Source organism: Triticum urartu, chromosome 3A (genome assembly GCF_056163025.1).
Source record: "Triticum urartu cultivar PI428250 chromosome 3A, HENAU_Tu73, whole genome shotgun sequence".
Taxonomy (NCBI): Eukaryota; Viridiplantae; Streptophyta; class Magnoliopsida; order Poales; family Poaceae; genus Triticum; species Triticum urartu.
The window spans coordinates 58,899,080-58,918,521 of record NC_141875.1 but is presented as its reverse complement, the minus strand read 5'-3'; the positions used below and the strand labels follow the sequence as shown (position 1 = coordinate 58,918,521).

At 46.5% G+C, this 19,442-nt stretch overlaps 3 long non-coding RNA genes and 1 pseudogene across 4 annotated transcripts; 3 read left to right on the top strand and 1 right to left on the bottom strand.

Moving 5' to 3' along the window:
• The first annotated feature begins 2,176 nt into the window (after positions 1-2,176).
• On the top strand, positions 2,177-5,558 carry LOC147978524 (uncharacterized; annotated as a pseudogene).
• Positions 5,559-7,695: 2,137 nt separating this feature from the next.
• On the top strand, positions 7,696-10,896 carry LOC125542801 (uncharacterized). 2 transcript variants are annotated; one of them, XR_015618163.1, is made up of 4 exons: positions 7,696-7,840; positions 7,957-8,110; positions 8,192-8,288; positions 10,702-10,896. It is a non-coding gene; the product is annotated as an uncharacterized LOC125542801 (long non-coding RNA). The 2 variants fall into 2 exon arrangements; XR_015618162.1 differs by having other exon boundaries at positions 7,954-8,110.
• Positions 10,897-10,932: 36 nt separating this feature from the next.
• On the top strand, positions 10,933-12,012 carry LOC147978523 (uncharacterized). The gene is made up of 2 exons (XR_015618165.1): positions 10,933-11,091; positions 11,815-12,012. It is a non-coding gene; the product is annotated as an uncharacterized LOC147978523 (long non-coding RNA).
• A 198-nt stretch (positions 12,013-12,210) lies between these two features.
• On the bottom strand, positions 12,211-14,469 carry LOC125542802 (uncharacterized). Its single transcript, XR_015618164.1, has 2 exons — positions 13,993-14,469; positions 12,211-13,842 (listed from the first exon to the last, which is right to left on the bottom strand). It is a non-coding gene; the product is annotated as an uncharacterized LOC125542802 (long non-coding RNA).
• Between the last annotated feature and the right edge of the window lie 4,973 nt (positions 14,470-19,442).

Genomic DNA, 19,442 nt, shown 5'->3' with positions numbered 1-19,442 from the left:
CGGGGTGAAGATACCCCAAACAAGCCCCTCAGAGGATTACTTTCCATAATAACAAGTGACAGTAAATTTCAGCACACTATATAAATTTTTCCTCACCAAATTCCACCTACCAAAGGCGCTTCACTCCCCGGCAACGGCGCCAGAAAAGAGTCTTGATGACCCACAAGTATAGGGGATCTATCGTAGTCCTTTCGATAAGTAAGAGTGTCGAACCCAACGAGGAGCAGAAGGAAATGATAAACGGTTTTCTGCAAGGTATTCTCTGCAAGTACTGAAATAAGAGGTAACAGATAGTTTTGTGATAAGATAATTCGTAACGAGCAACAAGTAACAAAAGTAAATAAAGTGCAGCAAGGTGGACCAATCCTTTTTGTAGCAAAGGACAAGCCTGGATAAACTCTTATATAAGGAAAAGCGCTCCCGAGGACACATGGGAATATCGTCAAGCTAGTTTTCATCACGTTCATATAATTCGCGTTCGGTACTTTGATAATTTGACATGTGGGTGGACCGGTGCTTGGGTGCTGTTCTTACTTGAACAAGCATCCCACTTATGATTAACCTCTATTGCAAGCATCCGCAACTACAACAAAAGTATTAAAGTAAACCTAACCATAGCATGAAACATATGAATCCAAATCAGCCCCTTACGAAGCAACGCATAAACTAGGGTTTAAGCTTCTGTCACTCTAGCAACCCATCATCTACTTATTACTTCCCAATGCCTTCCTCTAGGCCCAAATAATGGTGAAGTGTTATGTAGTCGACGTTCACATAACACCACTAGAGGCTAGACAACATGCATCTCATCAAAATATCGAACGAATACCAAATTCACATGACTACTAATAGCAAGACTTCTCCCTTGTCCTCAAGAACAAACGTAACTACTCACAAAGCATAAACATGTTCATAATCAGAGGGGTATTAATATGCATAAAGGATCTGAACATATGATCTTCCACCAATTAAACCAACTAGCATCAACTACAAGGAGTAATTAACACTACTAGCAACCTACTAGCACCAATCCCGGACTTGAAGACAAGAATCGGATACAAGAGATGAACTAGGGTTTTGAGATGAGATGGTGCTGATGAAGATGTTGATGGAGATTGCCCTCTCCCGATGAGAGGAGCGTTGGTGATGACGATGGCGATGATTTCCCCCTCTGGGAGGGAAGTTTCTCCGGCAGAATAGCTCTACCGGAGCTCTAGATTGGATCCGCCAAGGTTCCGCCTCGTGGCGGCGGAGTTTCGTCCCGAAAGGTTGCTTCCTATTTTTTTTCTCGATGAAAGACTTCATATAGGAGAAGATGGTCATCGGAGAGCCACCAGGGGGCCCACGAGGTAGGCGGGCGCGCCCTAGGGGGACGCCCCCCACCCTCGTGAGCAGGGTGTGGGCCCCCTGGTCTTCATATTTGGCGAGGATTTTTCATTATTTATTATAAGGTGTTCCGTGGAGTTTCAGGACCTTTGGAGTTTTGCAGAATAGGTCTCTAATATTTGCTCCTTTTCCAGCCCAGAATTCCAGCTGCCGGCATTCTCCCTCCTTATGTAAACCTTGTAAAATAAGAGAGAATGGCCTTAAGTATTGTTACATAATGTGAAATAACAGCCCATAATGCAATAAATATCGATATAAAAGCATGATGCAAAATGGACGTATCACTTTGGCATAGAATGATGTTGACATGCTGGATAAGGATGATGGCTCGGGTAACTAGGAGGTGCGATAGGATGATCATGGACACGAGGCGTCTAACATCCAGGGTTCCGATGTGACAACATCCGGGAAAGGGACTTCACCCTCCATGACTGCACCCATGAGCACGTTGAGATTTGGTTCGTTCGAGCCTGCATCTGCTCCTCCGAGATTGTGGAGTGATTGGGTGGAGCGTGATGACGTGTTTGAGCGATCGCTTCCTACCCTGGATTTTGTTGATGCTGATGCTCCTGTGGATGATGAGTTTGTTGCCGTGTTACCCTTGGTGGAGACTACACCGATAGCACCAGCAGCGTTTGACCTGGGTGGTGCTTCTCCGCCGGCGAGGAGCCCAGTCAGGACTGCTACCGAGGAGGACGTGCCACGGGCCAGCGGCGTGGTCGAACTGGGTGGGGGTGAGGGCAAGAGGCCTCCGCCCCTGACTCTCCTATAGCGCACCTGGTGACTGGGGTCAGACAGGGTGGGGGCGCGGGCCGGAGGCCTGCGCCCCTGCCTCTCCTTCGTCGTGCTCAGCTTCGGCGGCAGGACCGGAAGGGGGACGTGGGCAGGAGGTCTTCGTCCCCGCTTCTCCCTTGGCGGCATTCGTTTCGCCCTGAGTGGCGTGTCCGGTGGTGACTTCGCCTCACTCAGCCCGTGGGACCAGGTTAGGAGGGGGCATGGGCAGGTGGCCTCCACCCCTTTCTCTCCCTTGGCGTCGGCGGTTGGTGTGGTTCCGGTGGCGTCCCCGGGGTCCGGCCACCGGCTGATGCCGTGGGAGGCTTCCACGGCTCTTAAAGGTTGTTCGGTTGTTCCAGTTCAGTCGAGCTCTATTGGGGGTTGGGCAGGAGGCCCCGCCCCAAATGGGGCCACGCGGGAGGAGATCATTGCGTTTGGAGGGATCCCGGATCCTGTTTCTGAAGGACGACGGATGAGCAGTCGTCTTCAGGAGTAGCCGGATGTTGATGACATGCAGCTGAGGTGCGCTATGCGGGCGACCAAGCTTCGTGACGTTGAGGTCACTACTGGTATGTCAGTCAATACGTCAAATTCGATTTTGCATTTTTCAAATGATGAAATTTTTCACAATGCAAATCAATTAGGGGTCTCATTAGGTAGTAAGGATAGTGAAATCACTAGATCAGTTAATGATATCCTTGATCTCGAAGCGGAGCATGCTTTGGAAATGATTCGTAACTTAGCAGCTGTTAAAGCCATGAACGATTCCGACATAGATGCGTTGGGAGTTAGGGTTCTTGATAGTTTTTGTAGGGATCTTGCTCCATCACTTCCTGAGACAGAGGAAGATGAGGATTTCAGTTCCCCTAGGGATTCGATCCATGTTGATGCTCCAGAGGTTAGGTCCACGGAGGCCGGTTGTGAGGATCGGCTGACAGACCAAAATAAGCCTAAGCAGAAATGGAAACAAAAGGTTTATCCAGTTTCGGCTGTATGTAGAAGTGCTAGGATCCGTACCTCTAAAAAATTTCATGATGAAATATGAGAGGAATTTTTTGAAATAGCAGAGGTCTTAAATGTTGGGGAACGTAGTAATTTCAAAAAAATTCCTACGCACACGCAAGATCATGGTGATGCATAGCAACGACAGGGGAGAGTGTTGTCCACGTACCCTTGTAGACCGAAAGCGGAAGCGTTATGACAACGCGGTTGATGTAGTCGTACGTCTTCACGATCGACCGATCCTAGTACCGAACGTACAGTACCTCCGTGATCTGCACACGTTCAGCTCGGTGACGTCCCACAAACTCACGATCTAGTAGAGCTTTGAGGGAGAGCTTCATTACCACGACGGCGTGATGACGGTGATTATGAAGCTACCGGCGCAGGGCTTCGCCTAAGCACTATGACGATATGACCGAGGTGGATTATGATGGAGGGGGGCACCGCACACGGCTGGAATAGATCAACTGATCAACTTGTGTGTCTAGAGGTGCCCCCTGCCCCCGTATATAAAGGCGCAAGGGGGAGGCCTGCCGGCCCTCTATGGCGCGCCAGGAGGAGTTCTCCTCCTAGTAGGAGTAGGACTCCCCTCTTTCCTACTCCTACTAGGAGGGGGAAAGGAAGGGGGAGAGGAAGAAGGAAAGGGGGGCGCCGACCCCCCCCCCTCTCCTAGTCCAATTCGGACCAGAGGGGGGCGCGCGGCCTGCCCTAGGCCAGCCCTATCTCTCTCTACTAAGGCCCATAAGGCCCATTACTTCTCCCGGGGGGGTTCCGGTAACCCTCCGGCACTCCGGTTTTCTCCGAAATCACCCGGAACACTTCCGGTGTCCGAATATAGTCGTCCAATATATCGATCTTTATGTCTCGACCATTTCGAGACTCCTCGTCATGTCCGTGATCATATCCGGGACTCCGAACTACCTTCAGTACATCAAAACACAAAAATTCATAATACCGATCATCACCAAACTTTAAGCATGCGTACACTACGGGTTCGAGAACTATGTAGACATGACCCGGACACGTCTCCAGTCAATAACCAATAGCGGAACCTGGATGTTCATATTGGCTCCCACATATTCTACGAACATCTTTATCTGTCAAACCGCATAACAGCATACGTTGTTCCCTTTGTCATCGGTATGTTACTTGCCCGAGATTCGATCGTCGGTATCTCAATACCTAGTTCAATCTCGTTACCGGCAAGTCTCTTTACTCGTTTCGTAATACATCATCCCACAACTAACTCATTAGTTACAATGCTTGCAAGGCTTATAGTGATGTGTATTATCGAGTGGGCCCAGAGATACCTCTCCGACGATCGGAGTGACAAATCCTAATTTCGAAATACGCCAACTCAACAAGTACCTTCGGAGACACCTGTAGAGCACCTTTATAATCATCCAGTTACGTTGTGACGTTTGGTAGCACACAAAGTATTCCTCCGGTAAACGAGAGTTGCATAATCTCATAGTCATAGGAACATGTATAAGTCATGAAGAAAGTAATAGCAACATACTAAACGATCAAGTGCTAAGCTAACGGAATGGGTCAAGTCAATCACATCATTCTCCTAATGATGTGATCCCGTTAATCAAATGACAACTCATGTCTATGGTTAGGAAACTTAATCATCTTTGATTAACGAGCTAGTCAAGTAGAGGCATACTAGTGACACTATGTTTGTCTATGTATTCACACATGTATTATGTTTCCGGTTAATACAATTCTAGCATGAATAATAAACATTTATCATGAAATAAGAAAATAAATAATAACTCTATTATTGCCTCTAGGGCATATTTCCTTCAGAAGAGGGGGCGGCAATCCACCTCTGTTGGATGGGGTTGCTACCGACAATGATGGCAGTGGTGGTGGGGAGGGGGGACAACGGTGGCTCTGCCATCGGAGACACCAAAGGGGCGGTGAGGGGAGAGAGAGCGAGTGTGTGTGAATTAGCGTGGGGGTGACTGGAGAGAACATCGAGGGTTATGAGACGTCCTATCGTCTCCCGCACTTCCCCACGCGTGCAGGCACTCGCCACACGTGGCTTGAGCAAGCCTAGCTCTGGAAACAGGTCGATTCGGCCGTTCCTTCAAATACAGGCCCAAAGCTAATTTGAGGTTCATGCGGGCCTGAAAACAGATGCAACCCAGACAACCAAACAGGCCGATTTCATTCCGCGTGGCCCTAGCTGAGGCAGCCTATCAAACACATCCATACAGTATTATCCGAAAACCGGTCTCATCTCATCCGAAACCAGATGTCGTCTTGCACGCAACCATGTTTTGGACCCCACTATGGCAGACGCAACCGTGCCTATTCAGTTCAGGCAGTGCACCCGTTCGGCCCTTCCTACAAAGCACACATTCGTACACTACATGAGATGGACCAGATACGGATACGTTCTGCAGTAAAAATTCCAGAGTACGGAACATTCGCCACATAGTTTGATCCCCATTATTGATCGTCCTCATTTGTACCTTTCACAGTCAAATGTCTGGTGACCTAGCTCAACGAATTATTATAGGAACCAACATTTTAAGGTGAAAGCTAGCAGAATCTGACTTTTCTATGAGGGAAGAATCCGACTTTCTGACGTTGTATACAAAGACGCTAGCATTGTGTGAACGCTGAGCTTATTAATAGAGGCGTCTGCTGCTCTCCCCGCTTAGGCCTTGTACAATGGGAGGTGCTTAAAGAAATAAATCAGGTTTTTCTTAAGCACCGATGCTTATTTGTACAGGGTAGACGTTTAACTCTATTGTAGAAATAGGCACCAGTGCTTCAGAAAATCTTGGTTTATTTTTCTAAGCACTCCTCTAAGCATCTCCCATTGTACAAGGTCTTACGATGTTCCATGTTTTTTTTAGCACGATGCTCCATGTTATCCACTGCTACCAGGTCTTGGCGAACTTTAGAAAAAAAGCCATCGAATGAAAATTGACCGAATCCCTCCTGCCATGAAGCATGACACCCGGATATCTCGGATGTGGACATGCATGGACCGCTTTGTGTTAGAGGAAGGCAAAACGCAAAGCCTGACAGCTGTAGCCATTGCAATTTTCTGCGCACGTACATCCAGTTACTAGTGTTCAATTAAAGTGAAAAAACCCCACAGAAGTACTGAAGTGGACAAGAGCAGCATGGAAAGTAAAAAACAGAACGGAAATAACCAAATTAACGCAGAGTGGATTGTCAAGATTTTATGGTAGTTCGACATTTGCTAGTACTTATTATAGTACAGAGTACTGTGGTGAGTATATAATGGAGCCGGGAGGGTCTCCCTGGTTGTCCAAAAAACGGTTCCGTTCCACTTCTACAAACGAGTGAGAACGCAACTCCTAGTCCAAGGCAGTTGCAGCGAAGCACCCTGATGGCCGCGAAACGCGGGGCAAAAAAAAAACATCAGGCTTCAATGCGGCCACAGGGTGAAGCACCCAGGCAGTTGCGTTGCGGCCACATGGGTGGTTCCACTGCGCATTCATAGCTGGAGCGATCTGTCACGACCACACGACCACAGATAATGCCTTGACCACGGATTTTCTATAGCACTGCTATAGTGTTATTTTTATTTTTTTGAGAAAATAGTGTTATGCATGTATTTTTTTAGTCTAAACACACTTTATTAATCAAAGAAGTTCATAGGGATACAATGAATGTCTGGTGGGTTTATGAGCCACAGATGATGCCCAAAATCCAGACCGAAAGCGTGCTTAACGAGACTATGCGCCTCAATATTGGTGGATCTACCTTCGAAGATGAAGGTACACTGATGAAAATCTCTTGACGTCTCAATAATCTCCTTGACTGTGCTCGCATACGCCCCTCCTGTACCATGCTTGATATCATTTACTACACCTTGATAGTCAGAAGCAACAATGAAATCGGTCAATGCCAAATCTGAAGCTAATGCTAGCGCCTCCCAGCAAGCAAGCACTTGGAGAATTGCAGGCTCCGTGATCCCATATGTTTTAATTGCTGAAGCGCCCAAGAACTGACCAGATGAGTCTCTGCAGACGCCGCTGAACGAGCCATGCAGGTTATGCATATGATCAGGGTGGATGGTGCGGTCTCGAGAGGATAGTGTTATGCATATGATTAATGATTGTTGCATGACCATCCACTCGGGCCGTCCATGCATGCATGGCAAACGGCAACACACCGCTAGATGGGCCTTCGTGCAATAGTTGTATATACAGCTATTCGTCGTGTGTGCAGCAGTCTCCGTTTTTCTATGTCACCACTCGTCCCTAACGTCTCTTGTCTCTAGAAGGTTCCCGATGGTTGTACCGTCCATCGTCACGTTTCCCCCTCTGCTGGTCGGGTCCCACCGTGCCTGTTACGTCGTCCTCGCGAAAGTTCCCGCGTTGAGGTTCCGAACGCGGGTCCCACTGCGGCGATGGACGGCCGGGCCCACCGCGCCAGCGACGCGTTCTGAATGGCGGGTCCCACTGCGACGCCCGCCGCCCACCAGTATAAAGCAAGCACGAGAATTCCGGAACACTTACTTCACTACCCCCCGCGCCCCCCGCCGCCCCATCGTCATCAGTCCATCGCCCGCACTTCATCCCTCATACCCTCGCTAAGCGCAAGATCTGTCGATCTCACCCCACACGATCGAGAGCGAGGACGAGGAGTTCCGCAGCCTCGACCTCTGCGACCGCACGGCCATGGGGTAAGCACACATTGCCCCAACACTATCAGCTTAGCTTAATTTCTCTTGAACAGCAGATTTGATCCCCCCCAGCTATCACGTACGTGGCGGCGTCATTTTTCTTTAATTTTCAGCAGGAGGCGTGGGCGCTCGCCGGAGCCCGTGGCCACCGCCAAGAACCTATGGAAGCGGGCGACAGCCATGCTCAAGAACAAAACCTACAGCTTGCCGCCGACGACCAGTGAAGACCATGTCCCCATCCGCGTCTCCTCCGCCTGCGACATCTACGAGGTATTCGCCGGATCTCACGTCAAAACAAACATACATTTTCTTCGCGACGGTCTCTCTTTACTTTTTATGTGCCGTTGGTAGGGGGTGCAGCTCACGGAAATGGCAATGGTGGCCTCCCCTGTTGACCAATGGCCTCGAGGTCCACCGCAACAACAACAGCCCCAACTTTGAGCCGCAGGTGAGATCAGTCGACTAGCTAGTTAGGTTTGTCCTTCCGTTACATGTCCCAATCGGGAGAACCCGGATCTTGAGTTTGGTTCCGCACATTGCTTCGCTTCGAATCAATCTTCTCGCGGTAGACACCAAGAAATTTCTGCAATTTTATTTCTTCGTTTCGTTTCATGTGATTTCTGGCTATACTGTCTTGGACTTCTCCGGTATCCCAAATCTGTGTATTTCAGTTGGTTTGTTTTCCCTTAATTTGGATCCTTATGTCAATTAGGGTTAGTCTCTCGTGGGTTGTTCCGGCCCGGGCTTTTTCCGCTTTCTATATGTTGCTCCGTGTTTGGTGGTTCGACACAAATCTGTGCCTTTTCCTTTGTTTGTGCATCGGATAATGCATGTTTGTATTTCCGTATTAGCTTTATGTTGATTTCGTTCTTCTACTATGACTCTAGGCCCCACTTTGGAAGATTTTTTTTCATTTTGTTTTTCAGGAAGAAATTGAATACTCCCTCCTTCCATCTATATAGGGCCTAATACATTTTTCAAGGCTAAGTTTGACCAAATGTTAGAGCAATAATATATGACATGCAAGTTACACAAAGCACATCGTCAAATTCGTATGTGAAAGGAGCTTTCAATGATATAATTTTCACATTATGCATGTCATGTACCATTAATCTTGTCAATAGTCAAACGCGGTCTTGAAAAACGCATTAGGCCCTATATAGATGAAAGGAGAGAGTAGTTATTTTGGCATCGGTATTTTATGTGTATGTGTGTTCTATTTTGGGGATTTTAGTGGCTCCTATACATGAATCGAATCAGTTATTTCTTTTGTGTACATGGAGTTCCATGTGTCGTGTGCACTTTTTTGCTGATTAAAGTTCGGACTAAGGTATTTATGTGTCCTTCTATTCCATGTCGATCTCAATCAAGAATATAGGAATCGTACCTTGAGTTTATATCACATGGCATATATGTGATAGTGTACAAAGTATAAACTAGAATCTCAAAGAGTCCATGTTGGAATTGGCTGCGTGCTGAAAGTAGTGGTTGCAGTCGTGCGGACAAATCTTAATACTAATAAAATAAACAAAGAGGAGGGGTACGTATGAACTCCTCGTATCTCTGTAGATTTCTTTCTCCCGAGATACATAAACAAAGCTAAGTACGATCCAACTAAGATATTTTCCTTTTATTTGACTTTGCTATCTATCCCACTCGTCAAGCTCCAACCCCTTGCACCCGGATTCGTGCGTTTGTGTGAGTGTATTCCGTTCGCTTTTTCTTTAACAACAAAGGCACATGTATGACACTATCTCTATGATTTTAGTACAATTCAACGAAGCATTTTCATGTCATATGTAAAGTAGTTTCGTTTCCTTAATTTTGTTTCTTTCAGGTTAATCGATCTATCGTGGTACTAGTCTTGTAGTCGTAGAGAACGTGCAGCCAAGCAGGTTGCGGATGACACTGTAGAAGCACTGATGCAAGATCCAGTGTTAAACATTCAGGGGACCTTATAGTCAACACGGAGCCACTTCATCTCCCACACATACCATCTCTATGTAGAAGGAACATGAGAGGGCTCATGCCAGCATAGGTTTACTTAAGAGCATCTAGATTCTAGAAAATATATCAACCATCTTCTTTAAAAAAAAAAATATCAACCATCTTGATCCCTAACCTAGTCTTTCCGACCCGTCTTGGCACATTTTAGTTCCGCAGTTTGACAAGTGATCAGAACAGCCACAAAAGTACACACGCCACTCCAGCCAGCGTACTTACTTGTCATTTCGTCGGTAGCCTCCACTAATCCAAGCATAACATCATTTTATGCAAGTAGTCAACACGATGCTTGGGAAATTCTCTTCTCAGTTTTCTCTTTGTTGTGCTCATTTCAACAATTACCCAATCCTTAATCTCTACATATGTCGGTACTGAGATTAAATGTTTAATCTCCCTTTATTACTGCAGAAGGCATGTTTAATGTAGCCCTAAAAAAAGACATGTTTAATGATTGTTCAATATGATTACTGTCATCTGCATATATATTTTTATTAGATCCACTAATGCCATTGCATATAAATCTTTCTGCGTGGAGCTGCTGTGTATATATATAATATAAGTAGCTAATACTCGTGAATCGAAATCTGGCTGTGCTTTATTTTGCGGGTGGAAATCTGGCTATGTTTTTATGGAAAAGAAAATGAGGAAGTGAAACGCAACCGTATTTTTTGTTATTGGATCCTCTATAATGCAATTGTGTATATTTTTCTTGGCGTGGAGCTATTGCGTGTATAAATATAAATAGCTCTAACACTTGTGAATCGAAATCCGATTGTGCTTGCTTTGTACGCTCTCATTCTCTTCCTCCGTATTTGCAGTGTTAATGATGTGACACTGCTTATTTCCATATTATACAGGACGGCAATGGCAACATAGACCCAGAGTCTGCAGTGGTGCCTGATGATGAGCCAGCAAACGTGCCCACTATTTTGTTTCCAGCAAACCTTGCGCTGGCACTGTGGATAATGGCCTTGCTCACCCTGAGCATGGTCATAGGCACAGTGCTCTACAAGCCTCCCAGGGGAGGGGTCTTTGGCAAGAACAAAAGCGCCTACTACCTCACCCTCGCCACCATCTTCATGTTGGGAGTCGCAGAGGCGTTCACAGCCTACTGTGTGTCCCGCTCCCGTGACCCTAACAAGCGCCGTTTCTCTTTCGGGAGGGTCATTCTCTGTGCCTCTGTCGGACCATTCGTCGCCATCGTCGGCATCAGTGGTTTTGCTTTCATCGAGGGCTAACTGGACATGGTAAGTAAATCTCCTCAAACCACATTTTACTCCGTTTTTCAAATGTTAATAACAGAGTATAGTTTCATGGAATAATTTCAAAAAAGCACATTTATTTTGTATCGGTTCTTCAAAGAATGACCCTCCCCAGAACTAAAATCACAAAAACATCCCACTTGTCGGTCTTGCTGCCTTGAACATGTATGGGTTGATGGTGGTTGGTGTGCCAAATCTCAAGTTCAGGGGAAATATTAGAAAATGCAGTAGTTTTTTTTTCTAAATCATGAAACCACAATAAGTTCTAGTGCTAGAATCCCTCTCGAGATTAATTTCCTTGGTACCCATAGATAAATGTTTTGGGAGAATGCTTGTGTCACACAATGTCCCTTGTGCGGGGTGGACGGGCACACTAGCCACAGTATATTTACTGTCTTACCGCGTGTCATATGTGGAGTTATGTGACAGAAATCATGGTTGTGATTGGATCCTAACTTATATCTTAGCCGCAGTATATCGGGGGCTACTGTATTTTGTGATTAGCCTTCACGGCATAGTCTAGGGGAGTTTTGGATGATTAGAAATAAATTAGTAACTATGCACTCTCAAATTTAATACATACTCTATCTGTAGACTAATATAAAAGTATTTAGATCACTACTTTAGTATTCTAAATGCTCTTATATTAGTTTACAGAGGGAGTATTTAGTTAGCTATGGTACTTACAAAATGTTATCTTTTCTACAGCAGTGAGTTCCGCTGAGCAAGGGAAGCAAGGGGCTGGTGGCTACGGTGGCAAGTGATAACTGCGATTATAAGCTGTAGGAGTGGTGGAGCGGCTATAATTGGATAGGCATTGCCTTGTTGCTAGTAGTACCTTTTTTTGGTGGAAACATTTAATTTTGATTCATCACTCGACTCCTTTATTAGTTCCCGGCTTGTTGATGACCCAGCAATAACTCAACTCATCTATTTTTCTGATTCAATTAAGCTAGGGTGCCCTAGCATCCAGCAATAACTCAACTCATCTTTTTTTCCGATTCAATTAAGCTAGGGTGCCCTAGCATCCAGCAATACGTCAACTCATTTATTTTGGTACCTATATTGCTGCAGCAATGATTCACCCGCAAAAAAAAAGAGCAATGATTCAATCATTGGTTGTTGCTTTGATTAATATTCAGACTTTACAACATATAGATACAGAGAGCTAGAGCCACCAGCAAAACAAGGGACAAAAGAAGACAACAGCCGCAAAAGAAAAAGAAAAACAGAGCGCCAAGAGAAATCATATGGTCATAACAAAATTTACTCTTCTACTTTCTACTTCCTCCGTTCCTAAATATTTGTCTTTTTAGATATTTCAAATGGACTACCACATATGAATGTATATAGACATATTTTAGAGTGTAGATTCACTCATTTTGCTCCGTAAGTATTCACTTGTTGAAATCTCTAAAAAGACAAATACTCCCTTCATTTCTAAATATTTGTCTTTCTAGAGATTTCAACAAATAACTACATACGGAGCAAAATGAGTGAATCTATACTCTAAAACATTTCTATATACATCCGTAAATGATAGTCCATTTAAAATCTCTAAAAAGACAAATATTTAGAAACGGAGGGAGTATTTAGGGACGGAGGGAGTATATACAGATCAATATGCCGTCATGCCAAGTTAGATCTCCAGTAGTACTAGAAGGAAATTAAACAAGATTGACAAAAGTGTGTTTGTATTACTTTCCTGCATAAAGACAGTGTAAAATGTATCGATGGCACACCGGAAACAATAATGAAAAAAGAATTGTTACGTACCAAGATAAGAGACAATCATTTCAAAAAAAGAAAGAAGATATGAGACAAAGACCGAGGAGTGACTTACAATATACCAGAGTAGGAGTGCTGCAATTGGCTCCGAAAATACGAAGTTATATTGTACGTACTTGTATAACTTTCTCACGTTCTGCCGACATCAAGGGCCTAGCTAGCCTCGGGTAAACATTTGACTAGCTTGCTGGATCTTGCATGGCTCAAACCTGGCATCTGGTATACATGGCAAATGGGAAGACCTTCCGTCAGTTCCACATGCAGTATATATACAGGTAGTAATAATGTTATTTCCATCGGTATTGTTTCAATCAACAACAAAATACACACAAGAACAAGAGTGAAGGAGCACTCTCTTTCTCTACTGTTTTGGGAGACTGATATGCGACCGAGAGTTCCTGGTTCCTGCCTTCTCAATATGCGACACCGCTGCTTTTCTCGCCATCAGCGGTGAGGTCGGCAGGAGGTGAGATGTGTAGAGAAATTACTAGTTAGGTGTAGGGTAAGAGAGAGGAGAGGGGCTTGGAAGTTTTGCTCTCCCTGGATCTGCGGTCTTGTGGAGTTTGTTTGCCCTGTTCCGGTTCAGATCCGGTGATTTCGTTGTCCTTCTGCTGCTTCGTTCGTTTGGTTGCCAGGTTTTCTTTCTCGGTTCTTTGCCTCTTTGGTGGGAAGTTCTTCAGCTTGCTGGACAAAGGGCTTGGCCCCTGCCATGTCAGGGTGTATGCTTCCCATCTAGTGGCTCCACTAAGCCTTATCCCTTAGTTTTGTTGTTGCAGGTTGGAGGCCGGTTCTCTTTATGTCCATATGATGCTGGGAGAAGAACGCCTGGTCGAAGCTGGGCATACCTATGATCTTCGTTCTTGTTGTTCTTTCTCTCTCTCTCTCTCTCTCTCTCCGAGTTTGTTCCATCTTTGTACTCACTCGCACAGTCCTACTTGATGCCATTTCCTAAAACAACATACAAGAACAAGAACAAGAAAGGTAAGCAGAACAACTTCCGATCTGCATCATCCAACAGCCTCATACATCGAATGAAATGAAGTGGGAAATTGCCTTCGGGGTAAAGCAGAGTACGTAGCTAGAGTTTGTGAGTGGTACCTAGCTCGCCGGAAGTGTCAAACACGCCGGCCGTTGCTGCCTTGCTTACTCTTCAACGTAAGGATGAAGCTGCCTTGCTTAGGTCTCCATGGCGTGTTGCATCGCCACCTCGTCCCTGCATTGCTACGAGCTCGGATGCCATCCAGAGCGGCCCAGATCTGCATCTGAATAGCAGGAGGAGGAAGATGGTGAGGGAGCTACTGAGTGGCTGAGCCGAGTGCGGTTTTGGGTCGTGACAAAGTGGTCTTATATGATGAGCCGAGAACACAGTTGCATACTGTGCGCTGTCATGTGTTTGCGCCCTATATGGACCGTTCGTTTTCGATCCAGCGGCCAAACGATGAGCAAAGTCACAGGTACAGTACAGAGGCACTGTTGGCATCTCTTTGATAGTAGTCGGCGAAGAAAAAATTAATATGGGAGCGGCCGAACAAGCGGGAAAGTGGCAGCTGGCAACCATAACGCGGACTCGCGCTACAGAACAAATGGAATACAGAGCATCCCGCTAGTAGTATCATTTTCCGACCAATAGCAGCGTGATTCCAGGCTGCTCACATGCGTATGAGATAAGGTGGAGTTACTTTGCCGGGGTGCCCACCACGTGCCTTTTCCACTGTTTTCAGACTCTCGTGTTCCCACTCCACCGATTCTTCTGCCGTAAGTTGAAAAAAGAAAAAAAAAAACTTCTGCCTTGGTTTCCAGGCAGGTTCACATGCGAGACAGAGACTACTCTTTCGCGGGACCCGCACGTGCTTTTTTACTCCTCTCCTCTCTTTCTCACTGGCTCCCTTCTCAATTACAGCGTCTACAGGAGTGAGCTTGCGCCCACGGGTGAATCTTCAAAAGTCTTTTTTTTAATTCGCACTATATTCAAACACTTATTCAAACCAATAATGAGGCTGGGCAACTCGCTCCCAGGGCGCTCCCCCGATCGCGTCCTTCGTTGGCCCTTCGATGCTGGTCAACGAGGTCTTTTTTCGCTCCTGGCCGTTGGATGCTCGCTAGAAATCGGTTTGTGTCATTTTGACCGCGTAGTGAATCGTGGACGGGGATGACTTGTGGGCTTGGTGTAATCTCCATGCCCTGTACTCGGCCGCAATGGGTGTCACCACGAGCATACATAGTGGGAGCATCCAGACCACAGTCTTCATCGACATTGTTCCTCTACGCGTAAACTTTTTGTCTCTGATTTAGTACACTCTTGATCAGTTGTGTATATGGATAACAACACTCTTGATCTCGACGGTCATATAGCTAGATAAAGTTAGAAATGTGCAAGGTAACGGACACAAGCTATTCATGATCTGCGTGGGTGGCTTGTGTCTAGTTCCTATAGCTTATGCTTTCACGTCACTGTTTTTTACGAAAAAACTTCCAATCTATTCATCTTCAATCATAGCAATACAACGAACACCAGAAATAATAAAAATTACATCTAGGTCCGTAGACCATCTAACGACGACTACAAGCACTGAAGCGAGCCGAAGGTGTGCCGCCGTCATTGTCCCTCCCTCGTCGGAGCCGGGCAAAACTTGTTGTAGTAGACAGACGGGAAGTTGTCGTGCTAAGGCCCCATACACTACTAGGGAAAACCTTATACACAGAATCTTAGCAGCAGCGCGGCATAAAAACAGGCGCTGCTGCTAAGTAGGAGCAGCGCGGCTACGGAAAGCTCGCTACTGGTGCAAACTTAGCAGTAGCGTGTGACGCTTAAACCGCGCTGCTAGAAAAATCCACCGACAGTACACAACGACATAAGTTTACCAGTAGCGCGGCGCCAGGGAGCCCGCTGCTGCTAATGCCATAGTAGCAACACGCTTTTTTGTCACCTCGCTGCTGCTAATTTTGAATTTGTGCACAGGGTTGGCCCGTTTAGCAGTAGCGCGTGACAGGAAAGCGCGCTGTTGCTACGCTCTTAGCAGCAGCGCGCTTTCTTTCCCGCGCTACTGCTAAGACGCAGCACCCACCACCTTTTCCACCTCCCCCTCCCCATCTCCTCTCCTCCCTTTCCCCTACCTCCCACATCCTCCCTCTCTCACTCTTCTTCTTCCTCAATACTTCTCCCCCCATTACTCTCCCTCTTCTACCTACCTTTCTCTCTCTTCATTACTCCTAGTAATAACTACACCACCTCCATTAATTCATCTCCTTTCTCTTTTTCCTCCCCCCTCCACTAGTTGAAGTTGTCTCCTCCCAAATTAGCTAGCTAGGTAGATGTAGCATTTAGTTAAGTGACATATTTGCCCCCTAACTAGATCTTTCTTTGTCAAGAAGAGCTTTGTGCACTTTTGACCTCCCTACATCATCATCTCCACCGTGTGCTCGATCTCGAGATAGAGGTGTGATTAATATTTCATGCTTTTGCAAAATGGAAATATGTTTATGCATGTGTGTGTGATATTTTTATGGAAATTGTGTGTGTGGCATGAGTTGACGCCAAATTATGCATTTGAGTTGCCTATGTTTTGCCGAAATGTCGATTTATTTCCGTTTCGGCGAATTCCGGGCAAACTCTAGATCTATATATGTCCTATTTTTAAGGAAGGTCATGCCGAATTTTTGTATGACTTTGATGAATGCACGCATTTTTATAATCAATTTGTTTATTATTACCGTGCAGAGTTGACGATGGTCAGTGGAACGATGGTGGACAGGTGGTTGCGGTCGGCGGTGCAGGACATGAAGGAAAATAACCTGACAGAGGTTTTATGTCCGTGTCAAAAATGCAAAGGAATAGTTTGGCTTGACCCCCATGTCGATGGTCGTGTCGAAGCGCACCTGCTTATGACTGGTTTCATGGATGGCTATACTCGGTGGATAACTGAAGATGAGGATGACGAGGTTGAGGATGCCGACGGGGCAGGTAATGATGACACGGGGCAAGACGAAGAGATGATCGATAATGGCGGCGGGGAAGAGGCCGGACATGGCGGCGGAGAAGGGGCCGGACATGGGGGCGGAGAGAACGACATGGACTCCACGCAGCAGAGTTCGTCGGTACAAAGTTCAATCGTGCGAGACCCTCATGTTCAAGCATTGTTTCGCAAGGAGACGAGTACTGAGAGAGATGCTTCTAGAGAGGAGGCTAAGCTGGAGCAACTGGTGGTAGACTCGAACACTCCATTGTATGATGGTTGCAATCCTGAGGTGACCCGCTTGAGTTTCACGCTCCAAGTGCTGAAGACGAAGGCTAAAAACAAATGGACCGACACTAGCCTCGATGAGCATCTCAAGTAGCTAAAGGATGTTCTTCCCGAGGGTAATCTATGTCCTAGTAGTGTTGATGAGGCCAAGAAGATCGTGTGCCCTCTTGATCTGCCACACGTTAGATACCATGGATGCGCCAACGATTGCATAATTTATCGGAAGGAGCACGCGGAAAAAACAAGTTGTCCGGTGTGCAATGCTTCTCGATACAAGAAGGCCGGGAAGAAATGTCCCCAGAAAGTGGTATGGTACGTACCGATCACTCGCCGTCTCCAGAGGTATTTTGTAGATCCCAAGGAAGCAAAGCTAATGCGCTGGCACGCGGAGAGGAAGAAGCCCGACGATGAAGATGATCCGAAGCTGAGACACGTCAAGGATGGAAGCCAGTGGAGAGTGTTGAACAGCTTCTATCGGTATTTTGAATGTGATGCAAGGAACATCGTGCTCGGTGCGTGTACCGATGGCATGAATCTGTTTGGCAACCAGAGCACCAACCATAGCACATGGCCCATGTTTGTATGGATGTACAACCTCCCCCCCTGGTTGTGCGTGAAATCGAAGTACATGAGCATGAGCATGCTTATTCAAGGGCCGAAACAACCAGGAAATAATATTAATTTGTATCTGGGGCTACTTCAGGAGGAGTTAGACACGTTATGGAAAACACCGGCCAAGACATGGGACGCCAGCAAAGGCGAGTATTTCAACATGAGAGTCGCGCTGATCACGACAGTGCACGACTATCTTGGTTACGGATATGTGGCAGGCCAGGTGTGCCATGGATATTGCGGATGCACGCGGTGCATGGATGATACGACGTCTCAGCAGCTAACGTCAAGGAAAGATGGCGGGTCTGGGAAAATCGTGTACATGGGGCATCGAAGATGGCTCGAACAGGACGACCCGTGGAGAAACCATGGAGATCTATTCAATGGTCACGCTGAGCATCGAGGACCTCCACGTAAGCGGAGCGGTGCCGAAATCGATGAGCTGTTGAAAAACTGGAAGGAGTGCCCCGCGCCGGGAAAGACGATGAGAAAGGCGCCGGAGCCGCTGCTGAAGGTATGGAAGACGAGGTCTATGTTCTGGGACTTGGAGTACTGGCACAAACTCGATACACCTCATTGCCTTGATCAAATGCATATCTGTAAGAATGTCCTTGAGAGCTTGCTCGCAACACTGATGAACATGCCGGATAAGACCAAGGATGGGCCGAAGGCAAGAAAAGACTTGCAAGATTTGAAAATCAGGGAAGATCTACACATGCCGCCCCGTAAAATGTCAGACGAGACAGAGACGGAGACAGAGGCACGGGAGAAGAAGGGCAAGAAAATAAAGAATGAGGATTATTGCCCCCCTTCTTGCTTCACCTCAAGTCAGGCTGAGATCAATCAATTCTTTAAGTGCCTTACCGGAGTCAAAGTTAGTTCCGGTTACTATGGCAAGATAAGTAGATATCTAGACACGGACAAGAAAAGGTTCAGCGGGATGAAGTCTCATGACTGTCATGTGATGATGACGCAGATATTACCTGTTGCCCTTAGAGGGATAATGGACAAGCACGTCTGTGACATGCTTATTGGTCTCTGCAACTTTTTCGACGTCATCTCTCGAAAGTCGATTAGTGTGAAGCAGCTCCAAAGGCTACAGGAAGAGATCGTTGTGATACTGAATGAGCTTGAGATGTACTTCCCGCCCGCGTTCTTTGACGTGATGGTGCATCTGTGTGTCCATATTGTGGATGACATAATAGACTTGGGGCCGTCATTCCTACACAACATGATGCCGTTTGAGAGGATGAATGGGATCATCAAAGGATTCATTCGTAACATGTCCCATCCGGATGGAAGCATCGTCCAGGGCTATTTGACACAAGAGTGCATCTCTTTCTGTGAGAATTTTCTATATGGCGCAGACCAGCCGCCTGGTGTTAGTGTTGGTTTGCCCGTTAACAAGCACGATGGGAGGCTCGAAGGAGAAGGTCACTGCAACGGTCACAGGGAACTGCACGTGGGATACTCAGATCGACGCAGCGACTTTGACAGAGCAAACTTGGTAGTGCTACAACACCTAGACGAGGTAGATCCTTTCGTGGCACTGCACAAAGAAATTATCGCAAAGAAGTATCATGACCGGGGGGTATGCAGGACGGACGCCGAAGTTACTAGAGAGCACAACTCCACTTTCCTGCATTGGTTCAAAGAGCATATTATTGCTAATCCCCCGGAGGAGGGCTCTAAGGA